Genomic DNA, 11,883 nt, shown 5'->3' with positions numbered 1-11,883 from the left:
GGGGCTTATTATGTTCTGAATGTAAGATATTTCTGTAAGATATTGCCAATAAATAGGATTCTGGTATCTTTGTAATAGGATTTGGATCTCAATTAACTACGTCCACAGTCCACTACTACAACTCGTAGTCCTAGCTTCTACTCTTCACTCTTCACTCTTCACCACCACAAACCTCGTTCTTTTCACTGGCTCACCCAATTTGGCATTCAGATGGATCCAAACAGCGGTTTCAACTCAGAAACAGACCCTTTCCACAGCCTCAGACCCCCAATCGATCTTCCACCACAACATATTCCTCTATCAGCTTCTGATTACGCTTACTCGCTCCGAGCTAAATCGCCATGGCCTGACTCACTCGCTCTCGTCAACTCCTCCACGGGTCAGCGAGTTTCATACTCCGAGTTCACTCGCAAAACCCAAACTCTAGCCTCCTATCTTCACTCCGCCATCGGACTCTCCAAAGGCGACACCGCTTTCGTTCTCTCTCAAAACCTCGTCCAGGTTCCGATCCTCTATTTCTCGCTGCTCTCTCTTGGGATAGTCATCTCCCCGGCTAACCCACTCAGCACCGAGTCTGAGATTTCAAGCCTAATCCAACTATGCAACCCAGTGATCGCATTTGCCACGTCATCAAGCGCTCACAAACTTTCAAACATTTCTCTCCATTTCAAAACCATTGTCCTCGACTCGCCCGAGTTCGACTCAATGATGACGAGTCCGGTTCAAACGATCGACCGCGTCGAAGTGAGCCAGTCCGATTTGGCGGCGATATTGTACTCGTCGGGGACCACCGGGAGAGTCAAAGGAGTGATGCTGACTCACCGGAACCTGATGGCGACTGTGTCCGGTGCCTACGCGCACCGGACGGAGAGGAAGTCGCCTGCGGTGTTGCTCTATACGGTGCCGTATTTTCACGTGTTCGGTTTTCCTACAGCTTGAAGTCGGTGGCTTTGAACGAGGGGGTGGTGCTAATGGAGAGGTTCGATTTGAGGAAGATGATGAGGGCGGTGGAAGAGTTTAGGGTGACCCACGTGGCGATGGCCCCACCGGTGGTGGTGGCCATCGCCAAGACTGATGTAACGGACGACTACGATTTGAGCTCGTTGGAAGGGGTTGCGTGCGGTGGGGCTCCAATTGCGAAGGACGTTGTTTCCGCTTTCATGGCGAAGTTTCCAAGAGTTGTCTTTGTACAGGTATGTGAGTTTGTCTCCAAGTCAAAGTAAGGTTTTTTATGTGGGCAAAAATTTTCCTTTTACAGGTGCTACTTTTGGAACGACAGGTCGTTTTTAATTGTAGCTTTCTTTTAAGTGCAGTGTTTGTTTTACCCCGTATGTTTAAAATATTTTCAAAATGTTTTCAAATTGAAAAGTTATAAAATATTTTTATCCATAAAAACTTGGTAAGATATTTTACAAATATATACTCGACACTTCTCTCATCTAATCTGGTTGAGATCAGGGGTGGCCCAACATAATTTGAGGCCTAAGGTGAAAAATTTATGCGGGACTTTTAATATGTAAATATTAATTAAATAAAATTATTTAATATTAATCAAATTAAGGTTAATTTGATACATTAAATACATAAATAATACCAATTGCACTAATGTTAATTTTATATAGTGAATTGAATATCATAGTTGAATTATAAATATTAATAAAAAGAAATAAAAATATATTGCAATTGAAAAAGATACTTTATTTTGGATATAAGATGATGCATAGTTAAATAAAGTTGTAATCAAATTTTTAATTTTATATTTTGATTTTAAGGGAGAGAGAGAGAGAGAGATATTATTTGGTGTACGGTTTTGTAGGATATTAATTTACAAAAATTAAAGTCTCAAACTATTAGGGAAAATTAATTTATAATTGATGATTTAACACATTTGCAACATCTTTCTGAAATATTTTAGGATTTCATTTGAGTTAAGGTTCTATTGGTCTTATACTTTGAGAGTCTTAATAGAAATGAAAAAGAAAAATGCGCTAATTAAAAGTACTATAAAATGTTCAAAATATAAGGTGATATTGTCTCTCATTAATGAACTTCATCAATTTAACTAATGAATGTCTATATCACGTTTTTTGTGATTAATAACATGATAATTTGTAAGTCATTGGTAAAATTTGTACATCACTAATTAAAAAAATGTATAACCTTTAAAAAATATTTATAATTTTATAAAAATTTGGGTCTTTACCTATGAAAAGTGAGGCCTTTTTTTCCAAGGAATTTTTTTTTGTTTGGTGGGGCCTTAGGTCTAGGCCTAACTTGCCGAGGCCTTGAGTCGACCCTGGTTGAGATAGAGTTGTATTTTCAATTTTTTTTAAAAACAGCTATATTTCACGCCAAACTAAAAAAAAAAAAAAAAAAAATTTAGCTATCTTGTGAGAAACTAAATAAATAAATAAATAAAAGTTAAGAGATAATTTTTAAAGTTTGTTATCAAATATAGGAAAATGATATAGTTTTTTAGAAAATACATTTTTGAAAAATGATTTACCTTCTAGAAAATGTTAATTCCGACGCAAACAGAATATGAGTTAAAAAACGTGACTTTAAATCTTATTTTCCATTATCAATTACAATGTGACTGCGTAAAATAAGTTTTTGCTTGATTTGAATCACTTCTAATGGAAAAATGAATAGGAGATTTCAAAAGTAAATAAATAAATGATGGATGCAGGGTTATGGGCTAACTGAATCAACAGGGTCAGCGTGGCGAACAGTGGGTCAAGAGGAGAGTGTTCATTGGGGATCAACAGGGAGACTTTCAGAAGGTTTTGAAGCCAAAATTGTAGACCCGGACACAGGGCATGCTTTGCCTCCGTGCAAGCAAGGGGAGCTCTGGATTAGAGGACCCACGATTATGAAAGGTAAAGAAAAAAAAAATTATAAATAAAACATTTTGTGACTTTGGCACTTTGTACTGCATAATCACCATTCACTAATCACAGTTCGCCGCATTACTCATAATTATCATGTCTTTTTAGGATTAATGTTAATGATATAAAGGGAATTACCTTCCAAAAATTTACACTACAAAAGATGAAAGTAATTTTCAAACATATTTACTTTTGAAATGAAAACAAATCCAATGCAATCTCAGCTTGTTGTATATAATTCCTAGTTTGCCTCAGATAGCTGATGAGGCAATGATTATCAGAGGATTTCATATACATCCCAACATGAGAGTTGATATAGCATAGCTTTTCCGATCAGCATTTTTTGTAACTATTGTAAATTTACATGTGCCATATATGCGAGTTTAATTTGTGATTCCTGCAGGTTATATTAGTGATCCAGAAGCAACTTCTGCAACTTTAGTCGCAGAAGGTTGGTTGAGAACAGGTGATCTTTGTTATATTGATGAGGAAGGTTTCCTATTTGTTGTAGATAGGCTTAAAGAATTGATCAAATACAAGGGATATCAGGTATATATAATGTCACTCATCATTTGCGTTCTTATTTTTCTTTTTATAAGAAGCATATGTTATTTTTTAAAGAACACAACTAGGAGCTCATGCATTGGTATATATATACTTTCTGCAGGTAGCCCCTGCAGAGCTAGAACATTTGCTTCAGTCCCACCCGGAGATAGTTGATGCTGCTGTTATACCGTAAGTTAATATAACTTACTCATGGTTTATGGATGTCCCCTTGCCCTTGGAATGATAGAGTAGCATTTTTCAATCTTTAATGTTACAGCATGCCATATATAAGAGCTATATTTTGCTTGTTTGTAGAACTAATGTGGCATTAGCTATAAGTTGCTATTGACGATTGTCAAAATTGTGCATCTTATTTGATAATTAAAAATTCATACAATAAATTGGCAGATACCCTGATGAAGAAGCTGGTCAGGTGCCAATAGCTTTTGTGGTAAGACAGCCTCAAAGCTCCCTTGGAGAAGCAGAGATAATAGATTTTGTCGCAAAACAGGTGCCTTCAAGTTCTCTGAGCTATAGTAATCTTTATAACATAAAATTTGAATTGATAAAATAATCAATATTTTGTTTGTCAAAATGAACATCTTCTTTTCCCCTTGATTGTAGGTTTCACCGTACAAGAAAATAAGACGTGTAACGTTTGTCAATTCCTTACCCAAGAGTGCAACTGGAAAATTATTGAGAAAGGATTTGAGGAAGATTGTTACTGTCAACTCTTCTTCTAGGTTATGACTTCTTGTTGGGTCAATATACATTAAGACAAACAAGAAACTCACTCATCATATCTGATGATGATGATGATGATGATTTCTCAATTTAGATTGTTGCAATTCAAGTTTGAAGATAAATTCTAATATATATATATAGCATTAAGATATTGAGAGGTTATCACCTGCCGTCAGTGGATGCTGGACTCAGGGATGGAGCCAGACTATCATGGGGTTTGGTGTGCTAATGGTTTAGTTAGGATGAGTTTTAGGATGAACAATGATTTTCAATATTATGATAGTCCGCCAGTGGACGTTCTAAATGTTTTTGAGGGTGACCTCAATGAGATGTACTTGAACAGGATATGTCTTGAGCCTTGTGTTATTCCTTAGTTTAATGATATCGGCTTTCACCCAAAAAAAAAAAAAAAAAATTATACAAATAATTTACATCCATGTGGCAACAGTATGTTGTAGGATATGCGCAGATTGTCGTTAGGTTTGTCGTATTGCAATTTGGCATACTGCACTCATAGTAGCGTATTAAGAAGAAGAAAGATACCTTAGAGTTCTTGAGTTTATTTAAGGTAAAAATATTGAAATCCAATCATTCCACTTTAAAATGAGTGGTTTGAATTTTAACATATCATTCATCATTGACATTTAAATAGAGGATGGACTCTAACAATGATTGAAAGTTTATTCATACGTATAAAAATTTAAACAAAATCACCTGTTAACAAATTGACAACATTGTCTAATCAAAATAATACTTAAAAAAGTTTTGTCAGATAATCCTCATATAGATTTAAAGCCAAATATATCATTGTACCCTAAGAATGATAGAAAAGAAAGGGAGCACCAAAACCAAGCCAGGAGAAATTTGTTTCGTTTTCCATCATGGGCCTAGGGTCCTTGACTTGCATGTTTACAACATTCAATCTCTCACACAACATTTCTACCTTTTTAAAATTTTTAACTTTTCTGGATCCAATGATAGATATCAAAATCTAACTTTTTAACTTTTGATTTGAATTATTGAAAGGTATTGCATGGTGCAATAACCCTAGTTATTGTAACGGATCTCAATCCCTAGTGCATCTACCATAATGTCTAACGAATCATTTTCAGTAGTAGATAATGTCATTTATGTCATTATATATATATATATATATTTGAATACAAGATAGAAATTCTACTTTAATCTAATTTACATCATCATTATTATTGTCATTTTCGTTGTCGTGGTCATCATCATCATCATTATCATTCACAACCTGGCATGGAGTAGGGAATAAAGAGAAGATAAATGTTCAACCCAGACTTCATTCCATTAAGACTAAGTTTGCCACATCACTGAAGAAAATTTCAATATTCGATGAACCTCAAAACTTCAAGGAAATAATGTCTACACTTGTAAAACTTCTAGAAACAGGTTGTCAATAGTGAAATTAAATTTATTTTACTAAATCAGATATGGGAATTAGTGGATCTTATACAGTTATACCTAATTGAAAACTTAGGATATAAATGAATATTTAAAAGGAAATTGAAAACTTATGAGTTAACAAGTATAAAGCGAGGCTAATTGGAAAGGGTTACAAACAAAAGGAATGTATGGATTGCTTTGATATTATATATTACTAGATTGTAACCCTATGCATATGTATGGATATACTTAAAACATATAAATTAAGATGTATAGTATAATTCTTACATATATAATTTAAATATTATTGATAGTCATTCTTTTTTTTTTAACCTTTTTAAAAATCTTATATTATTAGGTAGAAAATGTAAATTGTCCATTTTTTTAATTTTTAATTTTTTTATGTTCATTAATTTTAAATTCTTTGGTTTTTGTACACAATAACTCACTTGGATGGATATTTATGATGTGATCCCACATTTGACTCCAAAATTAAGTAATAAAACTCTCTCTAAAAATAAATAATTTAAGACATATGGTTCAAACTTAGACTTCAATTGTAGAATTTAATTGAATTTTCTCTCAACTTTGGCTATTAATATATATAGATATCCAATATACATCAAATGGATCATAAGACTATATTCCTGCATGGTGAATTGAATGAGTAAATTTATGTTGAACAACAAGAGGGTTTTATTATTCCTGGACAAGGAAAAAAGTGTACAGGTTTTTTTTCTTTTTTAATTGTTATATATATATATATATATATATATATATATATATATATATTGTTGATACCGTATTTTATCCGCCTTCGATTTGTGTGCCGAACTCCGAAAAATTCCAAAATATTATTTTCTCTCCATGGGGCCGCGAGAACATACAGAATGATGTGACGCAACCCGTTTGGGCATTAGAGCACCCGAAGTGTCTCTTTTAGCTAAAATGACCAAAATGCCCCTAGTCAACCCTAGGTTTGACCGAAGGTCAAACGAGGTCAAAACTCTCACAAAAAAACATTTCATAGTTTTACATCAAACCCGAGCTTCTCGGAGATTTTTAACAATTTCGACCAAGTTTGACTTGAAGTTGATCTCGGGTGGGCCTAAAAACCCTAATTTTGATCCGGCTATTAGAATGAGTTGAAACTAACGCCATTACGAAGATTATCAAATTTTCATTCCAACAATTGTTCATGGGTCAAAATCAGAGTTAGAACGGTTGAGACATCACAAAAACCGGGATAACACACGATCGATGCACAACTAACTTTCAAGAGCCATAACTTTTGATCTGACCATTGGATTTTCAAGATCCATCCCTTTTCAGAAACAGGAAGTCAAGACCTTTCTAGACATGTCAAGATCAAACCCATCCGAGAAATTTTGAAGGTGGTGGCCCTACAAGGGCCGCCACCTCGAAATTCATGCAGCCGCTATAAAAAGCCCTAAGCACCCTTCAGATCGAGGGGGATCATTTTTTCACTCCCCTCTCTCAAACACAAAAAACACCCAAAAAACATATCAAAACTTCTTGATTCTTCTCTCTTCACCAAAAACACAAGGTATTGTTCTTATACCCAATTTTTTTCTCCTTGGTTCTATATCTTGGATTTGGGGTTTAGGGGTGTGGATATAGCTTTCTAGCTACTACCCACACCCCTAACCTTCTAAATCTTTTCCTAACATTTATTTTGCTCTTTTGCCTTAGTAACATGATTTATTGCTCTCTCTAGCATGTTTCTTGCTTTATTTGTATTTCTAGCTTAAATCTCTTTGCTTTTATGCTTTTTGCCATGTTTCATGCTTAGATCTACATCCTTACATGCTTATGTGTTTAGATCTACATGCTTTTGGTTTTATGCCATGTTTTCCTATGTCTTGTGCCACTTTTTGTTCTACGTTGATGTTAGGGTTACATGTTCACATGTTTGTATGATGTTGTTGGCTATGCCTTGCTTGGATCTATGTGTTTTATGTATTTTTTCCCATGATATATGGTTAGATCCTTGTCTTCACATGCTTATATGCTTGGATTCATGTTCTTCCAAGTCTAGATCTATGTTTTCACATGCCTATGTGCTTGGATCTACATTTTTTACATGCTTTATGCTATCTTTCATGTGTTTGTACACTCCATGCCATGTTTGTGTGCCTAGACCTAGGCTATGTTTGTCATGCCAAGTGCTATTGTAGCACTTTTGTCACTTTGTCTTTCTTTCTTGTGTTTTGGCCTATCGGTTCGGACCCGATCTAGACCCTATGGTCTTTGTCACTATCCACACACCTTGGCCCACATCAAAGGGTTTGGATCATTCTTATTTGCCTGTCTACGCTTGCTTGCTATGCTTTATGCTCATCTTAGCCTCTCTTTTTCTAGGCTTTACCACGCTTGACGCCCTTAGCAGGTTTGTGGTTGTGTGGTTACACTTGACTCCCATGAGGCCTTGTTTGGATGTGACCATTTGGGAAGCGTCTCCGAATGCCAGGTTGCTCCGTGCATACCCTTCCCTTTTCCACTCCGCGCGATGTTATGCTTGCCATGCTTGTTTGTGCCACCTGCTGGCTTTTTACGCACCTTTACACGCCTGTTTACATGTCCATGCATGAGTCTTGCTTGCCAATGTGTCCTCCATGCTTCAAAACAATGAAGCTATGAACATCCGATCCATACCTACATTTGTCCTTTGTAGACACCACCTTTTGTTTACTTTCTTGCTTGTTTGCTTGTCATGCCTATCTTGCTTATTCGCTTTATGCCTCTTTCATATGCCCTTTGTATCTTTTTCTCTCCACTGCTTGTTTGTTGGTTTCTTGTCTTTGCCTTTGCATGTATACACATGGAGCGAGGATGCATGGAGCTAGGGCACGGTTTCCCAAGCGTAAGCAAAAGGGGTCGGGTGCAAGCATTTGGATATATGCCAAGCGGCAATGTTCAGTAGATTTAGGAGTCTAGCCTTTCCCTTTTGGTTTTGTACTCTTTAAAACCCCTTCCTTTTTCCTCCCTTTCTCTCTTAGATGGGTTGTATTAGGTATATCATGCCACGTACGATTCGTCCTTGTCTCTAGAGTTTGGTGACCCCTAATTATTTTCCTACACTTATATTTTAGGCCATGCTCTAGGGAGGTAGGCATTTACTTTCTTACTCTGTGTGCTTGCATTGTGTATGATGTATGTATGTATGTATGTATATATATACCTACTCGCCTCTACTGGTGTGATTGTCATAGTCCGTGTCACCTAAGGCAAACAGTGCCTAATTTTCGCCGTGAAAGTAAGGTGACATGTCGCCGAATTTTCACTGTGGAAATCTAGTACTATACTCGAATGCCTAAGGAAAGCATAGATTGAGACCACGCCTATTTAAAAGCCAAACCTCAAAGCCCTGATGCATGCAAAGCCCCGAAAGCCAGTGCCGAAATCATGTTTTTACTACCAATCTCTAAAAATTAAGGTTTTATCAAAACAAAGGACTGTCCTTGGACATGCATTATGGGGTGCCTAACACCTTCCCTACACGTAACCAAACTCCTGGACCTAAGAATCAAGATTTTTTACCATCCACATTAAATTAGAAAAAATACTATTTTTCTTAACCTATGATTGGTAATAAAATCAACTAGAAAACAGGTGACCAATTACACCTTAGAAAAACCCAATGATTGGTGGCAACTCCACTTACCTTTGGTAATCCCTTAAAATTTGGCCTAGATTCTTGCCATAACGCCAAAGGTAGACCTACCTTCCTCCATCGAGAGAGAAAGAGAGCGCACCCAAAGTCCCGCACAAACCACTCATCACACTACACACGAACACACCACACAACACCATTTCCGAGAGAGAGGGGGTCTCCAACGGGCCCCCCGCGCGCTCGGGAGTATCGCCACAGTGGGTGGTTGAATGAAGGCCCGAAGACAGTTCTTCGTTTTCGAGGCTGGGCGTCGACATATATATATATATATATATATCTTTGTATGGATTAAAACAAGTTGCAAAATAATAGTATGAGAAATTTGACAATATGATAATGTTAAATGGGTTTAAAATTAATGAATGAAATAAGTGTGTGTATTTCAAGGATGTCATAAATGGCTATGTAATTTTATGTCTCTATGTACTATGTAGTGATATGGGATTCAAATCCTCTAGATTTCTTAGGATACTCTACTAATAGATTTCCTTAAATTCTAACTACTCTTTTATGATTTAATGGTCTAGATTTTACCATGTCAGCATTCCACTAATAGTACTCTTAAAACAAAAAAATAATGTTGCAAACAAAACAATTAAGAGCATTGTTAGTGGAATGTTGACATGGTAATCTAGACCATTAAATCATTAAAGAATGGTTAAGATTTAAGGAAATCTATGTGATAGAGTACCCTAAGAAATCTAGAGGATCTGAATCCAGTGATATGCTTATTATGGGTAGTAATAATGATATCATTAAATCTACCAAAAGGATGTTAACTAGTAAAGATTTAAGTGTTGTTAATGTGATGCTAGTAATGGAGATTATTAGAATACCAAATGAAATTATTTTGTCTTTGTTGGGACCCCGGTTAATAGAATTAACAAATTTTAAACCCAAGTTGTTAATTAGATTTATTATGAATAAACCTTGTTAAAACAAACAAACAGTAATATTATGTCAATATCATGCACAGCAGAAAAGTAAATAAGACAAGATATGATGACTCAGGAAAATCAATAAAACAAACTAGTTTCACAGTAAAAAACCTGTGGGGAAACCTTCCCGAAAAGCAATTTACTGTAGTAAAGAGAAGTTTCAGATCTAGTACAAAACTTGTCCCTAGACTCTACAATCCGCGTAGATGAACTTACAGCAGAAACCTTTTACCGTTGCTAAACCTCTAAACTCTTCAATATATGAACGCTACCAATGATGCATGGATCCCAATACGTAACTAACTCCTTTGCACGAATCTCAGTACGTGACTAACTCCCAACAACTTGAAGAAGATGTTGTTCGCTACAAAGTTCTTCACTTCTTGCACAATGAAGATCAAGAAGCACTTAGTTACAAAACCTTAAGTCGCAAAAGACGCAGTAACTTCTTGCAAAGAGAATAAGGCACTAGGTAACTTTCTGCATGTGTTCTATATGTATAATGGCCTTCAAAATAAGCCTTATATATGTCTAGGGTTGTAAGAAAGGAAACCCTACATATACATGTCAGCATGAGCCGAAAATCAGATCTGGAAATTTTGATTTCGTAGATCTCGACAGATTCAGCTTTCGTCGAGCTTCATTCTTAAATCTTGATAGATACTGTTTCTGTCGAGGTATCTGTCGAGCTTTAATGAACAACTTTTCTTTACTTTTTTCTTGGTCCAATCTTCATGGCTTTAATACTTGGCTTGAACAACATATTTCTTGAAGTACTAAACCCATCCTAGATCTGCCAAATTACAAGTAAAGTGCATTTTGTCAAAAGATTAGCCAATTATATAAAATATGTCCTTAACAGTCTCAATCACATTATCACATTTACACTATATTTGGAAGTTTGAAGGGAGAGAGGAGGAGAAGGAAATGAGAGTGAATGAGTATGGAGGAGAATGGTTACCTCTTAGGGGGGAGTGAAATATATATTTCTCATCTTTTATTTGGATGTTTTAAAAATTAAGGAGAGGAGAAGGGAGGAGGATTTCATATAAATTGACATTTATTTATTTATTTATTTATTTTAATCCCTTCAACCCCACTCCTCCAAATCTCTCCAATTTGAGGAAATTAAAAATGAGGAGTAAGATACCCTTCCAAATCACTTCAAACCCCTCCCCCTCCCTTGTTAAAAGTAATCAAAGCAAGGTTCATTAAACCATTCCCTATCATTCACTCGACTCTCCTCTCTTCCCCCCCCCCCCCCCCCCTTCATCTTAGCAAGCCATTAGGGTTGTAAAGGAGCTAAGCTTTGTTGAGTATTTTTTGTTCAAACTTGGCTTGAGCTCAAACCAAGCTTACAAATTATGTTTGAGTTTGAGCTCGTCAAAAATTCCAAAAGTTTGGGCTTGGGTTGGTTTAGCTTGATTCATTAGTTGAGCCAAACTCAAGCTCAATATCAAGCTTAATATCAAACTTCTGAGCTCAAGATCAATTAAATACAAATATATTATCAAGTCCATTAGGTTTTGACATGTCCCAACTCTTGATTAATTAAGTCTTAGTAAGATAAGAGTTTATTTATCCCATATCAAGCTTAATACCAAGCTCATAAAATAGCCTAAACTCAGCTTTAAAAAAAATAAATAAATAAATTTATCAAACC

At 35.7% G+C, this 11,883-nt stretch overlaps 1 pseudogene across 1 annotated transcript; it reads left to right on the top strand.

The window, feature by feature from the left end:
* On the top strand, positions 1-4,535 carry LOC115976489 (annotated as a pseudogene). The gene is made up of 6 exons (XR_004088323.1): positions 1-1,193; positions 2,690-2,879; positions 3,292-3,437; positions 3,556-3,623; positions 3,843-3,945; positions 4,059-4,535. The product of XR_004088323.1 is annotated as a 4-coumarate--CoA ligase-like 9 (transcript).
* Positions 4,536-11,883: the final 7,348 nt, after the last annotated feature.

Source organism: Quercus lobata, chromosome 2 (genome assembly GCF_001633185.2).
Source record: "Quercus lobata isolate SW786 chromosome 2, ValleyOak3.0 Primary Assembly, whole genome shotgun sequence".
Classification (NCBI taxonomy): domain Eukaryota; kingdom Viridiplantae; phylum Streptophyta; class Magnoliopsida; order Fagales; family Fagaceae; genus Quercus; species Quercus lobata.
This window is presented reverse-complemented; position numbering and strand designations above follow the sequence as displayed.